Here is a 23,651-nt window from a genome sequence, read left to right on the forward strand (position 1 = left end):
AGATTTCATAAATATGAAGCCTATTCTACGTGATGAGAATAACCTCCAATCAATGTGCATGAGGCTGATCTTAGCTGTTAATAAGCTGCTCTTTCCTCATCTTTTTTTTTAATGTTCTGCTCCTTTCGCTATCCACCAAATACAAAAAGTCTCTACAGAGACCTAGCTTTAGAGGAGAAAGATAATAGCAGTGTGAAACTGTTCAAAGACTAATCAGAATGGTAGTAGGAATTAACTGTGACACATCAAATTTTTGACAGCATGAAAGGGAAGTCCTTGATAGGCACTGTGGTGATGCATTGGATGATGTGTGTTAGATAATGAAGCCTGAAGCAGAGAACAGGTTGGATCAAAATTACTGTGAGCCAAGCTTCATTTGGGAAACAGAACTTTCCAGCCTATTTCTCTCACTTTAGCCAACTGTATCTCTGAAAACTGCCCTGGGCATCAGGAAAGCCCGCTGAACCAGTGCTGTACCATGGCACCCTGAAGTGAGAAGAACTGGTGAAAACTGCCCCATTCCTCCTTTATTAGGGTAAGCACCTTTCCTCTGGTGGAAATAGGGTTGCCAGCCTCCAGGTGGTGCCAGGAGATCTCCTGCTATTACAAGTGATCTCCAGCCGATAGAGATCAATTCCCCTGGAGAAAATGGCTGCTTTGGCAAATGGACTCTATGGCATTTAAGTCCCTCCCCTCCCAAACCCCGCCCTCTTCAGGCTCCACCCCAAAAACCTCCCGCCAGTGGCAAAGAGGGACCTGGCAACCCTAGGTGGAAAATGACCTTCAGGTACCATTGTTGTTACTTATTTACTGTGGGAATAAAGATATATTTATTGTATACACCACTTCAGTTACAGAACACTGTGATTTCCCTTCACTCAAATCACAATGTGTTGGATCCAGTAAGGTTTTTCACTCAGTCCTACCCATTTCCCCTCCCTAGTACAGCCCTCATTCCACATGGCCTTTGTACAAGCAGGTCCCATGATTCTCAGCATTCTCTGTGGTGGCCACAGAGGACCTCTCCTTCCATTTTCACTAGCAGAAAAGCTGGTTGGATCTAACCCAATATTTTGTTGCTGGGAAAATTCAATTGTCACACAATGTGCCAAATTATAGTCTCACATAGAAACAAGCGTATAAGCAACAACAAAATCCATGACTATGAGTGGCCATCCAAACACCATATTAAGGCATGTTCTTGGAGCAGCTCCTCAAAGAGAAAACAGGCCATTGTAAATGGAGGAGAGCTTTGCCACAACCAGTTTCAACTGTATTCACAGATAGGGCTAATCCAGGCAGAAAACAGGTCCATATACTCCTGGAAGGAGAACTGTAGGAGGTTCTGCTGACTCTCTGCTCCTGATCTACTTTGACCCTGGAGATTTGAAAACAAAATCAATCTACATTTCTTCTATTTGTTTTATGGATGTGAGCTTCCAGCCAGCCTGTCACAAAAAGCTTTAACGTACCAATATGCAGAACTCGAGCAAAGTTCCGTGAGCTACACAAATGTTGAACACACCATGCTAGATACATTGCTCCATGAAAATGAGAGAACAAACATCACTCAATCACATTCCTTGGGAAGGCAAAAAGAGCTACTTAACGTTTTCTAAAAACCTTGACAAATTCCTATGGTTCTTTTTCACACCTAACACTTTGCGAGTCAGTTACAGTATACAGAAATTATATTCAGCTATGCTGGTGTGCCAGAGATTTCTCCAGAGTATTTATTGCATTCCCCTTTCCCTTGGCTGATTTCTATATTGAGGCAATTGCCATGAGACTGGACATGTCAGAGTATTGAATCATTAAAGATATTTCTCCCTTGGGAGACTCTGTGTGAAGAATTATGACCAAACTTTTCCAAAGACCTGGGGCAAAGCACAACTGGATGCCCTGGGGTTAAAAACTACATTATGTATGAAAATTATTACATATTTTCCACATACAGGATATTGCTTTTTAACTGATTAGTATATTGTTTAATGTTGCTCTGTTTTATTGTTATTTTTCTTTTTGTGTGTGGATTGTTACACTTTTAAATTGTCTGTTAGTAACCTCAAGCATAAGGGGAGTGATACTGTTTTAAATAAATATCAAACTAGGATTGCCATCCTCCAGGTAGCAGCTGGAGAACTCCGGCTATTACAACTGATCTCCAGCCAATAGAGATCAGATCACCTGGAGAAAATGGCTGCTTTGGCAATTGGACTCTATGGAATTGAAGCCCCTCCCCTCCCCAAACCCCACCCTCTTCAGGCCCCAGCCCGAACATCTCCAGGTATTTCCCAACCCGGAGCTGGTAACCTTACTCATACTCATGGCAGCACCTCCTCCCATCCTTCCACAGGTTGCTACTGCCACCCTATTGCCACCCGCCACTCCAACATCTTCTCCTTCCCAATTCCTGGCAACCCTATATCAAACAATGAACAACAACAAGCTTTCATATAACTAAAATACTAACATAGACTTGGCTATGGAGCAATAGACTCGCTGGACCAATGATCTGACTCTGTGAAAGGCAGATTTATATATTCACCAGCTCTGAACATTACCTTGAGATCCCCAAGACAGTCACCCAGTAAGCATCATGAAAAAGTTAGGATTTGAACCTGGGTTTCCAAGATCTTAGACAAATACACTAAACACTGCACTATACTCCCTACTGAACATCCAACCTTTCTTCATGAAGATATTTTCCAAGTGGTTCTCACTTTGGGCCTCTTTTATACCTGTGAATAGACTACAGAAATACAGTTCTCAGGTCCTTCCCTCAGGTAGACAATAAAAAAGAAAGCCTGCACAAACTTGGGATAAGCCCAGGATTGACCGTCCCATATGCTTCGTCAGCAGCTATGCCACTTCAGCCTTTTGGCTCTCCATTTCATTCCTCCATGCAAGACAAAATTAAGCCTCTGCTTACTGGCAGAAGTGGTACTTTTGACTATGTCAAATCCACTGTTAGATTCAAGGCCTCATGTTTCTGAACAGGTATCAGCACTGCCAAAGCAGACTGTGCCTCCAACCATCTGTTAGGGAAGGTTCATACAGATCCAAATGTAGTATTACGCAGATTTGTTTGGTTTTGTGTGTGTGTGTGGTTGTTTTGTATAAACAGACTCCATCCAGCAAAGAAATCCCTGTGATGGAACTTGCTTTCATAGATTGGTCAATGTGACTGTATGTTCAATGTGACTGTATGTTCCGTTAGGATCTTGTATATGACCTCTTGTAAGCATCTTTGACATGAATCATAAAGTACCCAAAGAAATGTTAATATTTGTGCAATTGCTTCGTTTCAGGAAAGCCCTTTGGGCTCTACAGGTGCTGGCTGTGAAAGGAGGAAATAAAATCAATAACAATGCAAGGTATTATTACGCTAATCATAATAGCTGGCCAGATTGTTCCAAATTCCCACAACTTGTGCTGTTTATTGTATGTGTGATCTTGTTTTTACTGCATTGTCTTCTAATCATCCAAGTGCTTGCATTGTTTATGCATTGTTTTCTTATTTTGTAAGCTGCCCTGAGCCTCAGAAAGATGGACTTTAAAGTAAACAAAGTAAATAAAAATATTCCTCCATCAGAGATTTAATTTATAGCGATCCCAAAGAGGATGGTGAACCCTGAACAATGACACTAAGATAACTGTAATGATGTACCCCCCCAAAGGCAAAGAAGTAAAAAGAAAACAAGTGGGGAACCACAAGGAACTTATGGGGAGGGGCATCCCATCCCTACTGCCTTTGCTTCTTCCCATCTCCCTCCCCCCCTTCTCTATCACTCCTCCACTCTGTCTCTCTTTACACAGGGAATCCATAAGACTCATAGGTAAGGTTGCCAGGTCCCTCTTCACAACTGACGGGAAGTTTTTGGGGCAGAGCCTGAGGAGGGCGGGGTTTGGGGAGGGGAGGGACTTCAATGCTATAAAGTCCAATTGCCAAAGCGGCCATTTTCTCCGGTGAACTGATCTGGAGATCAGCTGTAATAGCAGGAGAGCTCCAGCTAGTACCTGGAGGTTGGCAACCCTACTCATGGGGGGATCCCATCTCATCCTTTTATCTTTATTCAGCCCCTCAGAAGCCCTCTCCCTCCCTTTTAGCACTCCACTTATTTCGATTCCCCTGCTCCCTACCCACCCTTTTTAGCCCCTCCTCATTCTCTTGCGTTCCCCCCATCACCACCTCATTCTGAGCTCACCCGACTGTGTAGTCTCTTATCTTCCCCACCCACTTGCTTTCTAGCTTGTCAGCCAGCTCGGCTGTCCCCTCTGATGAACCACAGCCACCTCTGCCTGCCTGACTCATACTTAGGGTTGCCAATCTCCAGGTGGTCTGAAAAAAATATGCACAAGTACTAGCTGGATAGTTATGGAAACTATAGTACTAGCTCAAAAGTAATAATACACAAGCAACTATGCAAACATATATTGTGAAACATGTATAACATCTACAGGTAAGTGAACACGCAGGTGAATATCAATACAATAAGTGAAAAAAAGAAGTCCAAAAGAGGACCACTGAGCAAAAGAGTCTCTTCAAAGGTAAATGTGAATTCTTATCTTTGTTTCTTCTTAGAGTAAGTGAATAATGACATACAGTTTTAATACAGCATGTAATTTTTAATATTATATATATATATATATATATATATATATATATATATATATATATATATATATATATATATATATATATAATATTTATCATACTTTATAGACAAGTTATTTAATATTTATGAAGATGTCAGCTGATGAAGCTGCAATTTTGCAGTGAAAACGCTTGATGACATCCGGACGGCGTTACTGTTTATTGTTCCATCTTCAACCTTCCTTGAGTCAAAGCTCTAAGAAGAAACAAAGATAAGAATTCACATTTACCTTTAAAAAGACTCTTTTGCTCAGTGGTCCTCTTTTGGACTTCTTTTGTTCACTTACTGTATTGATATTCACCTGCGTGTTCACTTACCTGTAGATGTTATACGTGTTTCACAATATATGTTTGCATAGTTGCTTGTGTATTACTACTTTTGAGCTTGTACTATAGTTTCCATAAATCTCCAGGTGGTGGCTGGAGATCTCCCGCTATTACACCTGAGCTCCAGGTGACAGAGATCAGTTCACCTGGAGAAAAGGGCCACTTTGGCAACTGGACTCTATGCCATTGAAGTCCCTCCCCTTTCCTAACCCCTGCCCTCCTTAGGCTCCGCCCCAAAAATCTCCAGGTATTTCCCAACCGGGAACTGGCAACCCTACACATACTCATGGCAGCACCTCCTCCCACCCTCCCACCGGTTCGTACTGCCACCCTATTGCCACCCCCCTACTTTTCCTTCCCAATTCCTTCCTTGCCACCTTCTCCTCCATGAAGAGGAGGCTGCCTTTGCCAATCCATGGCACGAACCCTGCTGGAGCTGCAAGCGGTGCTTGGTGTGCACACCAGCTGCCCTTAAAAAGCCAGGAGGCAGCAAGGAAGGTGGGAAGTGAAGAGAGACCTGCAGCAAAGCAAAGCAAAGTTTTTTCTTTTTCTGCAAAGCTCAAAGGGGTGGGAGTGGGAATGCTGGCTGGTTTGCAGAGCTCCCCTTCTCTCAGTTTCTCTCTCTCCCTTTTTCTTAGTCTTTCTCTTCCTTGTTCTTCCTCCCCCAATGGCTTCTGTCAAACACACACACACTCTCTTTCTTGTTCTGCCCCCAAAGCCTTCTGACAGAATTGCACACGCGAGTTCTCTCTCTTACTTTGGGTGCTTTCAGACATGCTGCTGAATAATGCACTTTCAGTCTACTTTCAATGCACTTTATCGATCATTTGCAAGTGGATTTTGTCATTCCACACAGTAAAATCCTGCTGCAAAGTACATTGAAAGTGGATTGAAAATGCATTATTTGGCATGTATGAAAGCGCCCTTTCTCTGTCTTGCTCCAGCCATTCCACTGCAGCTACCTCCTCCCCTCTGACTGGCCTACATTGCACTCCACCACCAAAATAGGCCTAGAAAGGGCCCTTCCCCCTTCCCCTGACTTTTACTGACAGAACCAAGCCTGGAATCTGTGGTTACCTAACAACAACCCACTGAAGGCATCTGTTGCTTAAAGCAACAGGTGCTCCTTTTATCATTTTTGGGTTTTTACCCCCCCCCCATTTATTTATTTATTGGATTTCACATTTTTCTGCAAACCTTAGGCCCTTTTAAGGCTTGTAGAAAGATCTGTCTTGCCCATTCACATCTCAAGTCACCAGATTTAAGTATCCTCAGTGATTTACCAGGGACAGGAAGCAGAAAATAAAGAATGGTATGAATGAATTATGCATGGTTGCCAGACGTCTGGTCTACCCTGCAGAAACAAACTACTTCTCCATTCTCCATATCATTGCCTTAGACCACCTTTTCAGCTGTGCACTAAATCAATCATTGTATCACTTGATAGATAGCATTCAGATAATATACTGACTCAGCCTTTCTCCTATTATGACAAAGAACATTTATCCCCTTGTCAGTAGTATTGGTGAGCCTATGCAGTATTGACTAAAATACAAGATATGAAGAGATACAAGGTGCTTTCAAAGGCATTACAGATAATATTATTGGCTGTTACTTTAATCAGGTAGAATTGGTAAGGCTAGCATTTGTAGTATCAATTTATTACTAACTCCATCAAAAGATTCCGCTTCAGAAGAGGAACACCCTTTTGTGATGAAACTGCAAGTTAATATTTCCAAAACATAAACACTCTCCTGCATGTCAAATACAACACTGAAGCCATAGGGAGGGGTCATGGGTCAGTGGCGGTCTACACAACATCCCAGGTTCAATCCCTGGCATGTCCAGGTAAAAGGATCAGTTAAGTAGGTGATGTGAAAGATGACTGCCTGAAACCCTGGAAAACCACTACTGGTCAGAGTACACAAAACTGACCTTTATGTACCAAGGGTTTGACTTTGTATAACACAGTTTCTTTATATATATATACACAAACACACATTATTTTTCAATAATTGCTATATATCTCATTTGACAATACATCCTATATACCAATCTCTGACTCGATAAAAAATTAAAGAATTATTAGGTGTATGTCTTCAGTATTAAATATAATTAGTTATAATTGACTTCCCCACCGACTTCCTCCCTCCCTACAAATATCTGGTGTCTCCTTTGTATTAATATTTTCTAATCCTTATAAGTCATTATTTTAATGTTATACTTTCCCCTTATTTAATATATTTCGATGAGCAATAATAATATAATATTAATAATAAAGAGAGAAAAAAGGAAAAAAATCATTTAGAAAATAAAAACAGAGACATAACAAAACACATTAACATAATTTTCTCCAGTCACTCATCTCTGTCACATAAGGTAAAACACAGTTTCAAGTGGATTCACAGTCTCTCCTTCTAAACAGACATACGTTTCTTGGATTCTACAAATCCATCAAATTAATCCTTCTTGACTGGAAGTTACTGTTACTTTAGCAGACTTTTAAATTTAAACTCTATTGGTCAAGAGGTCTATCAAAATCTTAGTGTAATTTTTTTCAAAAAAAAAAAGCACCGATAGCCATAATCTTCTCCATTATATTAGCCATTGGGAAGCCTCAACAAACATTTAAAATCCTGTTACTGCAAACTTGCATCACAACCACATTCCAGTATCACAAAACAAGGTATAACAAATTAACTTTAATGTTGGGGGGGGATCTTACCAGAAAAAGAGGGAAACACAAAATCTCCAAAAGTTCCATCAGTAGAAGCAAGAATTGGGATACTGTAACAGCAAGTAATTCTTTTGAGCAAAACATTCTCCAACTTTCACTTGTCTGAACAAGAAAATACATGCGGTATTACAATGCATATTAGTTTCTAGTTAGCTTCTTAACCACACCAGGGAACTTTTTAATAAGAGGCATGAATGGAGAAATCAATGTCAGGATTCTATAGAATGTCCTGCATTTATAAGAAGGGCTTTGCTGATTGATTTGCCACTAACAGAGGCAACCAAATAAATTGCATACAACATCAGTGGCATTAAAGCAACATAAAAGTGAAAAACTGCAATAACAGTCGGGTAGCAATCTTAAAATTCTATTTTCAAGAGGCATAGGCAAGATCTAGGAACAAAGTCACCAAAACATTCAATAACATTCATCACTGTGGGAGCATTTCAGGGGATCAAAATCACCAAAATGTTGTTGACTTTTTCCTTATTGACTTTTCATTGGGTAAATGCTACCGCTGCCTTGTAAACCAGCCGCAAGTAGAAACATTTGGAATAGTTGCAATAAAGCTTGGGCTAATTTGTACAACAGCAACTGTTTCCCCATTTACAGCAACCAATCACTGTGCATGAAAGGGAGAAGATTTATCTTCCTTGCAAATTCACAACTGATTTTGTACCAGTTTAATTGTCATGGCTTTCCTTGCAGAATCCTGGGTAATGTAGTTGTGTTGAAGGAAACGAATTCTTCATAATTTTTACAACCCCTACATGTTTAGCGTGCAGCTTCATCAGGAAGAGTCACTTTTGCCTTAATGCCTGCATGGGAACGTTACTAAAAAGAATCTGAAAGATTCTCCCTGACAAAACTGCACACGGAATGCGTAGGGGTTGTAAAAATTATTAAAGAATTTGTTTCCCTCTGCACCATTTGTTTCCTTGCCTTCGTTTTGCATTGGTGCATCCCACTTTTCTTCTTCACCACTGTAGTTGTGTGATGGAGATCTCTAGCTCAAATTACAGTTCCCTGAGGAGTCCCTAATTGTGGAACTAGACTACTTTTGTAGTCTATTCTATTCTATTCTATTCTATTCTACAAAAGTAGTCTAGTTCTACAAAAGTAGTCTAGTTCCACAATTATATATATATTCTACAAAAGTGTGTGTGTGTGTGTATGTGTATATATATATATATATATATATATATATATATATATATAAAATGTTATAACCTTTCATACCCATGACAAAAACAGAACAGACCAAAACTAATAATGGGTTTGATAGGTGCCGAATTTCATAGGAGCCAAATTCTTCTTTGTACTTGTGTAGTGTGTTGACAAGTTACAGCCAACCTACAGTGACCCCAGCAAGGGGCTTTCAAGGCAAGTGATTAAGCAGAGGCAGTTTGACACTGCCTTCCTCTGTAGAGTCTTCCTTGGAGGTCTCCCTTCCAAGTACTGACCCAGCTTACCTTCTGAGATCTGACAAGATCGGGCTATACTATAACATTCCACATCTTCTTTAGACATACAGAAAACTGTAAAATAAGCACACATCTAACGGCACCTATTCTTCTCCAGTATGTGATGCTGAGCTCTTTCCCATCATGCCCTTACGACTATCTTCATTTAGCCTGGAGGATGGCTTCCTGCCTTGCATCCAGCTGATCTGGCCCTGTGGTCCATGCCACAGCAACATTGCGACTAGACTACTGTAATGCACTCTACATGGGTCTTGGGGACTTCAACTGATAAAGGTAGATTACTATCAGGAGCTGAGCAGAGTATGCATCTCACACCTATTATGCAACCTTTCCATTGGTTGCAGATTATCAGTAATAGCAGGTACTTTGAACTGAACCAGGAAGGTAAAGTCCTTCATAGACTAGGGCCCTCATATCTACAGGACATTTCCTGACACGTTCTGCTTCACTCATCTGAGCAAAGCTGTTTGAAGGAGCAACCCTGCAAAACAGGTAATATCAACTGGCATTCTCAGTTGTGACTCCCACCTGTTGGAATTACTTTTCTGAAAAGGTCAGGAAGGTTCCCACACTTTTATCATTCCACAGAAATGTGTAAAATGGAATCATTCAGCAGGGCATATTATAAATGAAACAGGGTTGTAATTTTAATATCTGTGGAAAATTCTAGACAGTTCTATTGCACTATTGTAAGTATTCATGTATGTGAAAACAATAGTGTTATAACATTTATTGTTGCACATTGGCTTTATTGCGTTGTTTCGTTAATTCTGAAATCTACCTTGAGTATCAGTGACAAAGGCAGACTATAAATGAAGTAAATAAACAAACACTGTAAACATGTATTTTGACACACAATGGCTACTGTCATCCAACACTGCTGACATGTATTAAGCAAGAGTTAACTCCTTGACACAGGGCAACAATCACATGGTGCTCACCATGTCTCTTGGCCTGTCTCTTGCCCCAGGCAGCACACAGAGGCGGGAAGCTGCAGCAGCAGATTACCGTATATAAAGAAAAAAATATGTGTATAATATATGAGGGATTTCAATTTGTACTTTTGCCCTCCTTTAAAAAAAATAGATCTGGTCCTGTGTGCAAGACCCATTTCTGGAGACGATTTGCAGATACAAAATGGAAACTGAGGAAACAAAAGTACACTCAGAAGGAAAGATACTCAGAATTCCAGATGATCCATTCCCCTCCCCATTACTCTGCCCAGACAAAAGGAAAGTTTGAAAGGCCCTAAAGAGATGACCAAGTCAGACGAATATGGCATTTAGGAGATGGAAAGCAGTCGAATGTTTGCTTTAAGAAGCAGCTGTTTAGGCAATTCCTTTTTGCTTCAAAGGTTCTGAGATGAAAGCTCTTTTCTTCATTTAATGTCGTGCATTCCATTGTAACATCACAGCCTTGTAAGCCTCTCCAGCTTATCCTCTGTAACTCATCACTATAATCAAAATGTTAACATGAAGGGCCCAGAAAGCACGCAGCCTCTCAACGTCTACACAAAACTACCTTTGTCAGGCCACAGGAGATTACATTTCCCCAGCGCAAGGTGCAAAAGATCCCCTTGCTCTGAATGACAGCTACCCTGGCAAGTACAGGTGTTTTCAATGTCCACCTTACAAGTATCAAAATTCTTCCATTATATTATAAATTGAGTGGTAACTGGAAACTCTGCCTCAGCAGTTTCAACACACAAGGGCTTTCATAATGCTGATTCTACAGCAAAGTGTGGCATCCCACCTATTTTATATTTCGATGCTGTATTTCAAGGCCGTTTTGCACATTGCCCTGCTGGAAATAAGCAGTTAAAACGCTCGACTGTCAGTAAGCATTTTATACACTATTTCACTCCCACTTTCAGTCTGTTTGTTAATGTTCTCCTTGCATGCCCAAGCTGAATGGAGTATTATTTAGAGCAGCTGACCCCAGTCTTTTCTCCAATATCATCTGATGGGATCATCTAAAGTCCAATTTCACTCAAAAAGACTCAACCTAAGCTATAAATCGAAGCTTTCTTCATAGATGTATTTCATGACTGTATGCCAGAGTATGGATGGGAAGTCCTACTAGCAGTGGCCAATGAGTTTGTCAGTGGAAAATGCTGACTGCCACTCAGTTGAAGAGGCAGGGCAATTCCCATCCTCATGTGTAACCACTAGGGGGTAGTAATGGGCGCAATTAGTACCTCTGTCAAAACCACATTAGTATGTAGTTGCTGATTGGATAGCCACACCTGGGGCAAGCTGTTGACGTCAGTGAGGGAGACCACCCGGTCAATATCTGCATATTTGCATAGTGCTTGTTTAATCACAGCTTTACGGCACATATATGTAAGACTGGGAATTTCCCTCTACCCTCTCTCACCTGCAGTCACCAGTTACCGTTGAACCCTACACTTTATAATTAAGAGTCTTGCTAACTTAAAATACGATCTTATTTTCACCATGAATACACAGTGAAGAGTAATCCCATTAATTCACCTGGCTGGCTATGGTGTCTTGAAAGACAACATGCCAAATATGCAATGCATGTAATAAGCAAGCACAGAATTCGACATCAGGGAGCAGACATTCTGAATTTTACAGGTAGGCTGCTGTACCCAACAAACCCTCTTCAAAATATCATGGTCACTGTCTCTTTTGGAGCAGTTGATGATATCCTGACAATATTTTACACTCTCTTTGTCACTAGTTTCACTGATAGGAAATGTGACCATAAAGATAGACAGGCCATTCTGCTTTTTACAATAGCCATTGACCTTCAAACCTATTGCTGATATAACCATTGCCATTTTCAATTGCTCACATAATGGCATAAATTACTTTTGACATTAAAAACACATTTACTATGTGCTGAGAAAAGTAAAGGGTTGAGCCAGCCTCCTAATCACCAGAAATAATAGAAAAAAGACCTCATTGACCATTCATGATGCAAGCATGCCCCAGGGAAGCAATACCCTTTCTGCTAAATGTGTTGCAAACTGCAGTTTGCAACCAGAATGGACTTCAGACCAATTAAAACTATACAGCATCTCCCATTTGGAGCACTGACCAAGCCTTAACATGTTGCTGGACTTTTAAAACCACTTGGCACTGTTTCCCAGAGAACAGTGGGAGGTATGCATATGTGGCCATTTACACATTCACCTCAAACTCTGGGCCTTTTGGAACCTGCATGAGGGGCTGTGGCTCAGTAGTAGAGCATCTGCTTGGCATGCAGAAGGTCCTAAGTTCATTCCTCTGGCATCCCCACTTAAAGGGTCTAGGCGAGTAGGTGATGTGAAAGACCTCTACCTGAGACCCTTGACAGCCGCTGCTGGTCTGAGTAGAAAATACTGACTTTGATGGACCCAGTCTGATTCAGTATAAGGCAGTTTCATGTGTTCATTGCAGACTGATGCAGTACTTTCCACATAAGGAATGAGACGCATTATTCTAAAAAGGTTAACTTTTATTAACCACAAATAGATAGACTGAAGGCAAACCAGAAAGGCAATTTAAAAGGCAGATGACAATAAATATAGTTGGTAAGTAAAAAAAAAATTACTTCAAATATTTGTGTTGCCTCCTAATCAAACAACTACTAGAGTCTTTGATAACTAAGATGCCCAACGATGTCCCACTCATGGCTAGTCCATGAGACAGCTGTGTGGATGTGCCTGTTTCTCCAAAGAACACAGAAGAAGGATGAGATGACAGAGGGAAAGAGATGAAAAATAACGCAAGGAGGAGGCCTGGGGATCGGAGAGGGTGAGTTATGCTATAGATATGGGGATCTGGAGAGACTTTGGGAAAGACAAAGGGAGACTCCATGGCATCAACCAGCAACCACATCAGAACAATGGGGAACAATGGGGAGAGAGAAAGAGATTATGAAAAGGAGAGAAGTTAGATCATAGTTACCAGTCTTGAAGAGCACATTTCTGCTTAGTAGTAGAGGTACGCTTACCTCTGCCCGTATGGTTAAATCCCAGACCATATATACCTAATATTTCACCTTGGGGGTAGGGTGGGGTGTCTAGTGATAGTTCTTGGAATCAGACTGAATTACCTTATCTGCTAGTTTTAGGCTTCAGATAAACCTTCCCCCCCCCACTTGCTAGTGTCTATTTGGGGCAAAAGGTAACTGTTACAGGAGATAGTCCTGAACTTTTGATTAACTCAAACACAACAACTAGCTTTTTGCTTACAGATGTGTTGGCGCTCAGGTACAGGAGATGAGTTTAGCCATTATGATTAACTCAGGAAGGAGACTAGATTGCTCTCTTTGATGTGCTAGGTACCGTCCCAAATCCTTTCAGTCTTCTGTATTATTTGTTTTCCTGTTACAAACACTGACCATTCTTCATGTGGCCAGAATCTGAACAGATCTTAGCTAGTCAGGATGTCTGCCATAAGGATGAAATTTCCTGCAAAGGAGAGGGAGGTTTACTATTAATTCTATTAAGCTATTAATTCTATTAAGCTATTAATTCTATTAAGCTATTAATTCTATTAAGCTATTAATTCTATTAATTATTATTAATAGAAAGCATTTGCCTTGCAAAGAGGGGCTGTGACTCAGGGGTAGAGCATCTGCTCAGCAATCCCCGGCATCTCCAGTAAAAGCGACTAGGCAAGTGGGTGATGTGAAAGACCCCTGCCTGAGACCCTGGAGAGCCGCTGCCGGTCTGAGTAGACATACTGACTTGGATGGACCAAAGGTCTGATTCAGTAGAAGTCAGCTTCATGTGAAAGCCTTTGACAATATTCAGCTTCATGTGTACCTGAATACCTCATTTTGTAGTCTATCAATTTAAGTTGGCATATTTATTTTTTTAACCTGGAGTCTGATCAGTGCTGCTTCTCCCCCAAGGCCTTTTGGCATATGTACTCTGGGTCTGAGGTGGGGTTGTCTTTACATGGCTCCTTCCCCAATTTCAAGGGCATAATGAGGTGGCTAGATGTTTATAGGGATCATGTATGGAAACCTGGCTGCACACGTGTATTATGAAGATGAATGAATGGTTGTTGCTGTGCTCATGAGAATTGCTGACATCATTTAGTCCAGTTCTCACAAGGGAAGGTTTTAGAAGTTAGGTGTGCACATTCTCTTTTCCTTTGACATGGCTGCTTTAAAGATGGTTAATCCAACTAATGGAATGAGACAAAAAATGATACCCTATTTGTAAGACATTACAGAGAGAAGACCAGCGTCAAATCATCTCTCTAAATTCTTTGACAGATTAATCCAACACTATACGACAGGTCGAAACGTTACCCATATTGCAGCAAGAGCTGCCAATATTTGGGCACTGGAATTTTAAATGGTAAAATCTAATTTTATCTTTTAAAAAAATCTCCTTTCTACTTACAAGGGACAGTTGCTTAGAGTAAATGACACATAATTTGCACGCTAAGTCTACATCTCAGACATTAGTTTAAATTCAAAACCAGGTATAAATAATTGTACTTATTTAAGCTCAATGAGCAGGTAAAATTGTTAGAGAGAGAATGCATCCATGATTCAATGACTCTAATGTTTTTGAATGAAGTCACCAATTCAAAACCTACTCTTGAGCTAATCTTGAGCTGTGTCATCACATTCAAAGGCTGCTATGAAAATGAACGAAATCTGTAGCTTTCCTTATTTCTACTGATGTAGTGTATTGTGTTAGCATATGATACAATCTTATTATTATTAATAGAAAGCATTTGCCTGGATTAAAGTACACTAAGGGCTAGCTAGCCGCTCATGTGGAGGGTGGGGAATCAAACTCGGATTAGAGTGCACTATCTTCTCCAAAGCAATGGATATATATCATATATCATCATATATATCCCTTAGTGTACTTTAATCCAGGCAAACGCTTTCCATTAATAATAAAATTATGTATTAATATATATTAACACACACACGATGGATTAATATAACACACACATTTACCAATGGAAGTAGGTTTCAGCCTTTCATCCTTCCGAGGTCGGTAAAATGAGTACCCAGCTTGCTGGGGATACAGTGTATATGACTGGCAATAGCAAACCACCCTGTAAACATAGTCTGCCTAGTAAACATTGTGATGTGACATTACCCTATGGGTCAGAAATGACCCGGTGCTTGCACAGGGGACTACCTTTACACGCACACACACACACCATGCGGTCACAGATGAAGAGAGATCATGTGAAATAATAAGTGATACTTTGCTTTCATCTTGTGTCACTACACTAGAACTCAGAAGCCATACTGCAAACTAAAAAACAAAAGCCATAATAGGGAGAAAGCAGGTCTTAATATGCCTACATTCATTGGGCAAAATCAGAAGGTGAAGGTCCGGATTAGCTCAAGAGTAGGTATGTGCTAAACTATATAATGGCTGTTACCGCACTAGGTATTCCTAGCGATGTATTAAAAGTTTGAAAACGTTATAAAAAATACTGTTCACACTTTGTTTGGCCCCTTTAGCTGTGAAGACGTCTTCCAACCATTTATAAGCCGTGGTATCCAAAAACCCTTTTAAAGCAATGTTTTTTACAACATTTTCAAACTCTTAATACATCGCTGGGAATACAAAGTGCGGTAACCCTGTATGTCTTACATGATCTCTCTTCATCTGTGACCACATGGTGAGATGGTCACCTGTGGATTCCAACCACTTCAGTGATATAACTGTCACCATAAGGCCAACTGTTGGGAAATTCTGGGAAACAGGCAGGATGGTGAAGGTATGCTCTCTGTGTAGTTGGATGCTACGGATGAATGCCATGATGAAAACTGCTGAACAGGTTACATTCACATATTGCACCATTTCCACCCTGATTACTGAATACCCAGTTTCTTCTATTAAATAAGGAAAGATTCTTGTTTCCTTCTTTTAGTTCTCCTGTAGACTACTGATTCAGCTGATGGCCCTAGGTCAGGATGCGTCCTTGACACATGAATTAATAGCTATGCCTTCTTTTCAGCCAACCCTACTTTAATGCAAAAGGAAATTAACAACTACACACAAGTATATATAGCTTTATATCCTGCAGGGACAAGCTGATTATCCTCAATTAGAGAAAAATAAATTAGAGTATACAATTTGCACTGTTAAACTTCCAAAAAGGAGAAACTTTCATTATCCTCTGAGGGTCAAGAGAATCCTTAGGGTACTAATGAAGAATTTGCAACTAAAAGCAATAGGATTAACATAACAGACCTCTGAGATCAATAGCTGCTGCATCAAGAATGATTACCAAATCAGCACTAGAGGCAACTGATGGCAGGCTTGTGGGTTATTGGCAATGCCTCATCATCATCACAGAACACACTGTGGAATAAAGGTGGCTTGTTATGAACCATGCATGGGAACTTTAAGAAGAGATAAAGCTGCTTGCATCTGCTGCAACCCAGATGCTTAGGTTGAGTCAGTTGCCATCTCAGGACGCTGCTGGAACACAGTCTGGTCCTAGTTGTATGGGTGTCAAGGAGTTCCAGCCCTCAGTGCCTAGCTCCGAGGAGTGGGAGGCTCCTATCTGGGTCAGAATGCAAACAACCTTGCCACTTGCAGGGCACCTTGCCAGCCTCCGCCAGGCAAAGGGACCCAAGTAGGCAAATAGACAAGATTGGTTCTTGTAGGTTATCCGGGCTGTGTAACCGTGGTCTTGGTATTTTCTTTCCTGACGTTTCGCCAGCAGCTGTGGCAGGCATCTTCAGAGGAGTAACACTGAAGGACAGTGTCTCCACTGAAGGTCAGTGTTACTCCTCTGAAGATGCCTGCCACAGCTGCTGGCGAAACGTCAGGAAAGAAAATACCAAGACCACGGTTACACAGCCTGGATAACCTACAAGAACCAATGAACTCTGACCGTGAAAGCCTTCGACAATATTTTAAATAGACAAGAGTTGCTGCTTACACAAGACGCTTCACTCAGAGAGCTTCCCCTCTGAGCTTAGCGGGTAGATCTTCCACCAGCCCTTCAAAAGGATTACACTTAGCAGAGCCTAAGGGCAAAGCTTCTGCCAACTATTTAGCACCACAAGAGCAAACTTGCCCTGCAAGGTAGAGACCCAGCAGGGGGAGGTTTCACCTTTCAAAAATGTTTTAGGTTTTGGTAGGTGGTTTCACACTCACACACACGCAAGGCACTTAGATTTAGGCTTGGAATCCCAAAGACAAAAGACACAGCCAATGATTTATTTTATAAGATTTATGCTGGTTACAGAAAAGAAAAGGTTTCATGGAGTGTTAAGCAAGAAAATAATAAAATAGTTTAGCATAGCTTAACTTACCCATTTAGGTTTCTAAGGTTCCAAAGATTGGCAAGGCTTCTCAAAGCAATGTTCAAATAGTTACCAGTTTCCAAAAGGTTGTCCAAAGTTTCTCCAAGCAGGTCAAATCGACCAGAGTTTTCCTTCAGGGTCAAAACAAATGGATTGTGATGCCGCAGCACAGCCTCCTGCTGTATCCCAAAGCGTGCATGATTTGCTCAGGACTGGTCTGTCCTTATATTCGTTTTCTCAATGGCATGAGCTCATAGAGGCCAATTGAGAAAAAGAAAGTAATTAGCTGTTAATTAATTGCTTGGTCAGAATGCTGACTCACTAATTGACGCAGTCAGGTGGTGAAGCCTGCAGAACTCCCTGCACCTGAATGTAGTGGCTGACCGATTAGTTGCCGTGACAACGCATGGCCTTGCATTCCAAAAAGGGGAAAGGAGGCTCCACTGAGCAGCAGCTGGATGCCTATCTTATTCCCTCCCCAGAAGCAGGTTTCAAAATGGAACTATTTTACTGTTCTAACATCCCAATAGCACAAAACTCATAGGCCTCCAGGCCTGAACCAAGGAAATCATGCAACCCAAGAAACTGAGGGACCTCAACTTCTTGACAATGGGTACATTTTATTTGGTGATGCTTGATGAGCAGACAAGCTGCTTAAATGAGTCCAGGTTCCATAATCTTGCCCCTTGTTACTGAGAGTAAATAGCTGGGTTTGACTTGATCAAGTTGGTCAGGGAGGTAATAAATACCTCTCTGCAGTTGGATGTAATTCCAACCACTTTTAAAGTAGGCATTACTGAAGAAGGAAGAACTCTGAATGTCCAAAATAATTTCCACCCAGAGGACAACATTCCATCCATGGGCAATCTGCTCAAGCAAAAGATGGAGCTATGCAGTTTCAGACAGTATTGAACAGGACAGATTATGCATACATATTCCAATCTGGATTCTAGCCCGGGTTTGGGATGGAAATTAATTTGATCATGCTAACTCAACAGCTCAGTGACAGGAGGAGTGTATTTTGGGGTCCACTTTTCCCCCTTGGCCTCTTGGGCCCATGTCCTCTTAAACCTCTTCAGTACTGTCAGTGTAGTATCCTTTTGGGAAGGCTGGCTGGCTCAGGAGTCTACTTTAGTCTACTTTTTATATGCCTGCCTGTCCCCCCCCCCCCCCCGCCGCCCCAGTGTTCCAACCACTATTTATATGAAGCATCATTGAAATTACTGGATACTGGATTCTGAATTTTTTTTTAATTGTTCAATTATTAGATAAGATTATAGTTTTAATTATTGTTATGTTGACTGATACTGATTTTATGGCCAACTGTATATTTATGCTGCATGTGAGCCACCCTGAGCCCTGCTCCAGCAGGGAAAGGGCAGGATAATAATCTAATAAAAGAAATAGAAATAAAATAAGCGTGGGCAGCTGGATGCACAAGCAGACTGCCATTTTGACTGAGGGCACTCTGTGTAATGTCTGCAGGAAATATCACCAGCGTAAGGTCCCAGCCAGATGTTTCTAAGAAACATGGCACCTGGGATGAAGAAAACACTGGCACATTTGGCTGGTGGTACTTCCTGTAAGATCTGGGGTGACTTCTGCTACAGTTAAGCAGTGACAAGAACACCTATTTCCTGTGTCTCTTTAAAGAGGCCTGCTGCCCATTGTGAGAATACCTGGGTATCAAACTGGAAGAAGCAGATTATTTCTAGTGTAAATGTAAAGTGTTTACTGGAAGAAGAAAAAAAGATTCAGGCCAGGTAACGTTGACTGTCAGAACCAGCAGAGCCCAAGTGCAAAATGGAAGGAAAAGTTTGGTGGCTCAGACAAATTACTTGCGCCCTTAACTGGCTATCATTCCTTACTGTGTACATATGAAAGATGCTTCGGTAATCTGTAGGGTTGCCAGGTCCCTCTTCACCACTGGCGGGGGATTTTTGGGGCGGAGCCTGAGGAGGGTGGGGTTTGGGGAGGGACTTCAATGCCCTAGAGTCCAATTGCCAAAGTGGCCATTTTCTCCAATTGAACTGATCTTTATCGGGTGGAGATCAGTTGTAATAGCAGGAAATCTCCAGCTAATACCTGGAAGTTGGCAACCCTAGTAATCTGCCAAATTCATTTTCAGATATGGATATGGTCATTTGGAAAAGCCATGATATCTGAGACAGGCTGTGAACTTTCTGAGGATATCTCTGAAAAGGCACAAAGCTCCATACATTCCTAGTCTGTATCTTTTAGACAGGAAGAGAGCAGCATTGCCTGCACAATAACCTCATCGTAGTGCAACATAGTTCTATACATACAGATCTCAGGTTCTGCATTAATACAAGACCATATGCTGACAGGACATCAAGAAAATGTCTCGTTTTTGGCCTGGGTTGATAATCTGGAGGCAAAGCAGCAGCCCATTCTGCGTTTGATAAACTATCTGGATGTCCCAGGGTGTATTGCCTGCTTGAGGTTTTCGTTCTTGGGAGAGAGGAAGCATATTCTTCTAGTTTTATGCTCAGTTGCCAAACTAGTTATAGCAAAACTTCCAGGGAGACAAGATCCTAATTTACAACACCAGTTCTCTAGCTCCACATTATATTTTTAGTCTCTGAAGAAAATCCCTACCTATTATTCTAGCTCTATTCAAAAAAGCACAACATGGCTTGTTTTTATATGTACACTTCTATGTTCAAAATCGCTAGATCATAGAACGCTGACAGAAATTCTACAGCTGCACACTATCAACATGGTCTATTCTTAAGCAGATATACAGACCATGATTAGGATTCTTCAGTTTGATTTATAGATTGGTATATAGGCCATATTGTGTACATATTATGCGGACTACAGCAGAGACAGCAGGAGAAAATGGGTGGGGGGGAAGCATATTGTAAAAAAAAATCTTTTCAATAAAGAACAAAGACTTCAAGGAAAAGACAACATCCGGAAGGAAATTCTGATGGCACTGAAAAGATGACTCATTCTAGAGACAGATGGATTTAGATATATAGATAAGACAGCATGCTGAGACAGATGTGTCAGGATAGACTACATCATACATACCTAAAAAGGGGGAAAGGAGAAAGAGTCCTACCTTTCTGCAGTTAACGAGTCTCCTTGCCTGCATTCCTGCCCTTGTCTAGAATGTAAACTCTCCATGTAAGTGACTGTTAAGAATTTTAATGAAGTGTACACTTTAAATGTATTAAACTGAATTATGCAGCAAAACAGCAGGATAGCAACAGATGTAGAGATCTGAGGGTGACATGCTTAGTTTCACTTGATGAATGTTTGTTTTGTTGTTCTGAAAAATTAATGTAATTAAATATTTAAAGAGAACAAGCAATGCCTAAATTGACTTGGGATGGATTCCTTTCTTCCAAGAGCACTTAAAAATAAATAAAGATGTCAGTTGCATTTAAATTAAGAGAGGCTTTTGGTCTTGAACCATCAGCTTTCATTGCAAACACTCTTCTGTTGTCAGCAGGTCATCTACGTATTGGGTGAAACTGTTGTCATTCTTAGCTTTACCAAGGTGACCAGGTGAGGGAGAAGGAGGGACATTTGGTAATTCTTACTAGGAAGGAATAAAATTAAGACTTTACAAAATATTATCTGCATGTGGTGGTTAAGAGTGGTGGTTTGGAGCGGTCCACTCTAATCTGGAGAATCGGGTTTGATTCCCTACTCCTCCGCTTGAGTGGCAGACACTAATCTGGTGAACTGGGTTGGTTTCCCCACTCCTACACATAAGCCAGCTCGGTGACCTTGGGCTAGACACAGTTCTCTTAGAGCTCTCTCAGCCCCACCAACAGTGAGGGGAAAAAGTATTTGATCCCCTGCTGAATTTGCCCATTTGCCCTCTGACGAAGAAATGACCAGTCCATAATTATAATGGTAGGTTTATTGTAGCTGTGAGAGACAGAATAACAACAGGAAAACCCCAGAAATCCAGAAGACAAAAGTCAGAGATTGATGTGCATTATAATGAGTGAAATAAGTATTTGATCCCTTTGCAAAAGATGACTTAGTACTTGGTGGCAAAACCCTTGTTGGCAATTACAGAGGTCAGACGTTTCTTGTAGGTGGCCACCAGGTTTGCACACATCTCAGGAGGTATTTTGTCCTACTCCTCTTTGCAGATCCTCTCCAAGTCAGTAAGATTTCAAGGCTGATGTGTAGCTACTCGAACCTTCAGCTCCCTCCACAGATTTTCGATGGGATTAAGGTCTGGAACTGGCTAGGCCACTCCAGGACCTTAATGTGCTTCTTCTTGAGCCACTCCTTTGTTGCCTTGGCCGTGTGTTTTGGGTCATTGTCATGCTGGAATACCCATCCTCGACCCATTTTCAATGGCCTGGCTGAGGGAAGGAGGTGCTCACCCAAGATTTGATGATACATGGTCCCGTCCATCACCCCTTCGATGCGGTGAAGGTGTCCTGTCCCCTTAGCAGAAAAACACCCCCAAAACATAATATGTCCCCCTCCATGTTTGACGGTGGGGATGGTGTTCTTGGGGTCGTAGGCAGCATTCCTCCTCCTCCAAACACGGCGAGTTGAGTTGATGCCAAAGAGCTCGATTTTGGTCTCATCTGACCACAACACTTTCACCCAGTTCTCCTCTGGGTCATTCAGATGTGCATTGGCAAACTGCAGACGGGCCTGTACATGTGCTGTCTTGAGCAAGGGGACCTTGCGGGCTCTGCAAGATCTCAGTCCTTCACGGCGTAGTGTGTTACCAACTGTTTTCATGGTGACTATGGTCCCAGCTGCCCTGAGATCATTGACAAGTTCCCCCCATGTAGTTCTGGGCTGCTTCATCACCGTTCTCATGATCATTGCAACTCCACAAGATGAGATCTTGCATGGAGCCCCAGACCGAGGGAGGTTGACAGTTAGGGTTGTCACCTTCTCACCAAGCTGCTTGGCAATAATCTTGTAGCCCTGTCCAGCCTTGTGCAGGTCTACAATCTTGTCCCTGACATCCTTGGACAGCTCTTTGGTCTTGGTCATGGTGGCTAGTTTGGAATCTGATGGATTGATTGCTTCTGTCGACAGCAGAACCCTAACCCTAACCCTAACCCGGCTGGTTGATAGGGAATCAAATACTTATTTCACTCATTATAATGCACATCAATCTCTGACTTTTGTCTTCTGGGTTTCTGGGTTTTTTCCTGTTGTTATTCTCTCTCTCACAGCTACAATAAACCTACCATTAAAATTATGGACTGGTCATTTCTTCGTCAGACGGCAAACGGGCAAATTTAGCAGGGGATCAAATACTTTTTCCCCTCACTGTACCTCACAGGGTGTCTGTTGTGGGGAGGGGAAGGGAAGGTGATGTAAGCCGGTTTGATTTTTCCTTAAGTGGCAGAGAAAGTTGGAATATAAAAACCTGCTCTTCTCCTTCTTCTATACAGGCTAAATCTACCAATTAAGATGCTTACATGGGAATCATGGGTATCAGTACAGTAATATGGAAAATATCAGAGCCAGTATGGTTCAGTGGAGAGGATGTTGGATCCAGACCGGACATTACAGAGTTCAGCTTCCTGATCAGCCATGAAGCTCACTGGTAGTGGACTGTGGGGACAGGCTGTTGGGCTTGGAATAAAGTAACTTGAGTCCATTTTACATGAAGCTTGGATATAAACAGAGTTTCACTTACCTGTAACTGTTGTTCATCTGGTGGATCTTCTATGCAGGCACACACTGGGACTGCGCAGGCCAGCCACGGATAAGATTTGTCAGCTTCTAGCAAAATCTAAAAGAGAGTGCTCCCCCTCCCCTTGGGGCATGCAATCTCCCCGCCCACGGTCACATGACCCAAGGGGGAGGGAGCACTCTTCCCTCCAGTTCTCCAACCTGCCGCCACGGAACCAACCACTGGTCTAGCGGAGAGGTCCCACAGCGGGGAAGGAGGGAGGGATGTGTGCCTGCATAGAAGATCCACCAGATGAACAACAGTTACAGGTAAGTGAAACTCTGTTTTTCATCTGCGTGGCTTCTATGCAGTCCCACATTGGGAGAGTAGCGAGCTCGCTTATCAGGACGGTGGATGTGGGACAGTCACCGAAATAAAGACTGCATACGGCACGTCCCACGGCTGCATCTCTTGCTGAGTCCACATCCATAGCGTAGTGTTTTATAAACGTAGAGGGCGTGGACCAGATAGCAGCCTTACAGATGTCCCGGA

General features: G+C 41.8%; 1 protein-coding gene across 4 annotated transcripts in view; it reads right to left on the bottom strand.

The window, feature by feature from the left end:
• The window catches only part of RBMS3 (RNA binding motif single stranded interacting protein 3), a 675,371-nt gene that overhangs the window by 136,036 nt on the left and 515,684 nt on the right, over positions 1 to 23,651 (bottom strand). The gene's annotated exons all lie outside the window — the stretch shown is intronic.

Source organism: Euleptes europaea, chromosome 11 (assembly GCF_029931775.1).
Source record: "Euleptes europaea isolate rEulEur1 chromosome 11, rEulEur1.hap1, whole genome shotgun sequence".
NCBI lineage: Eukaryota > Metazoa > Chordata > Lepidosauria > Squamata > Sphaerodactylidae > Euleptes > Euleptes europaea.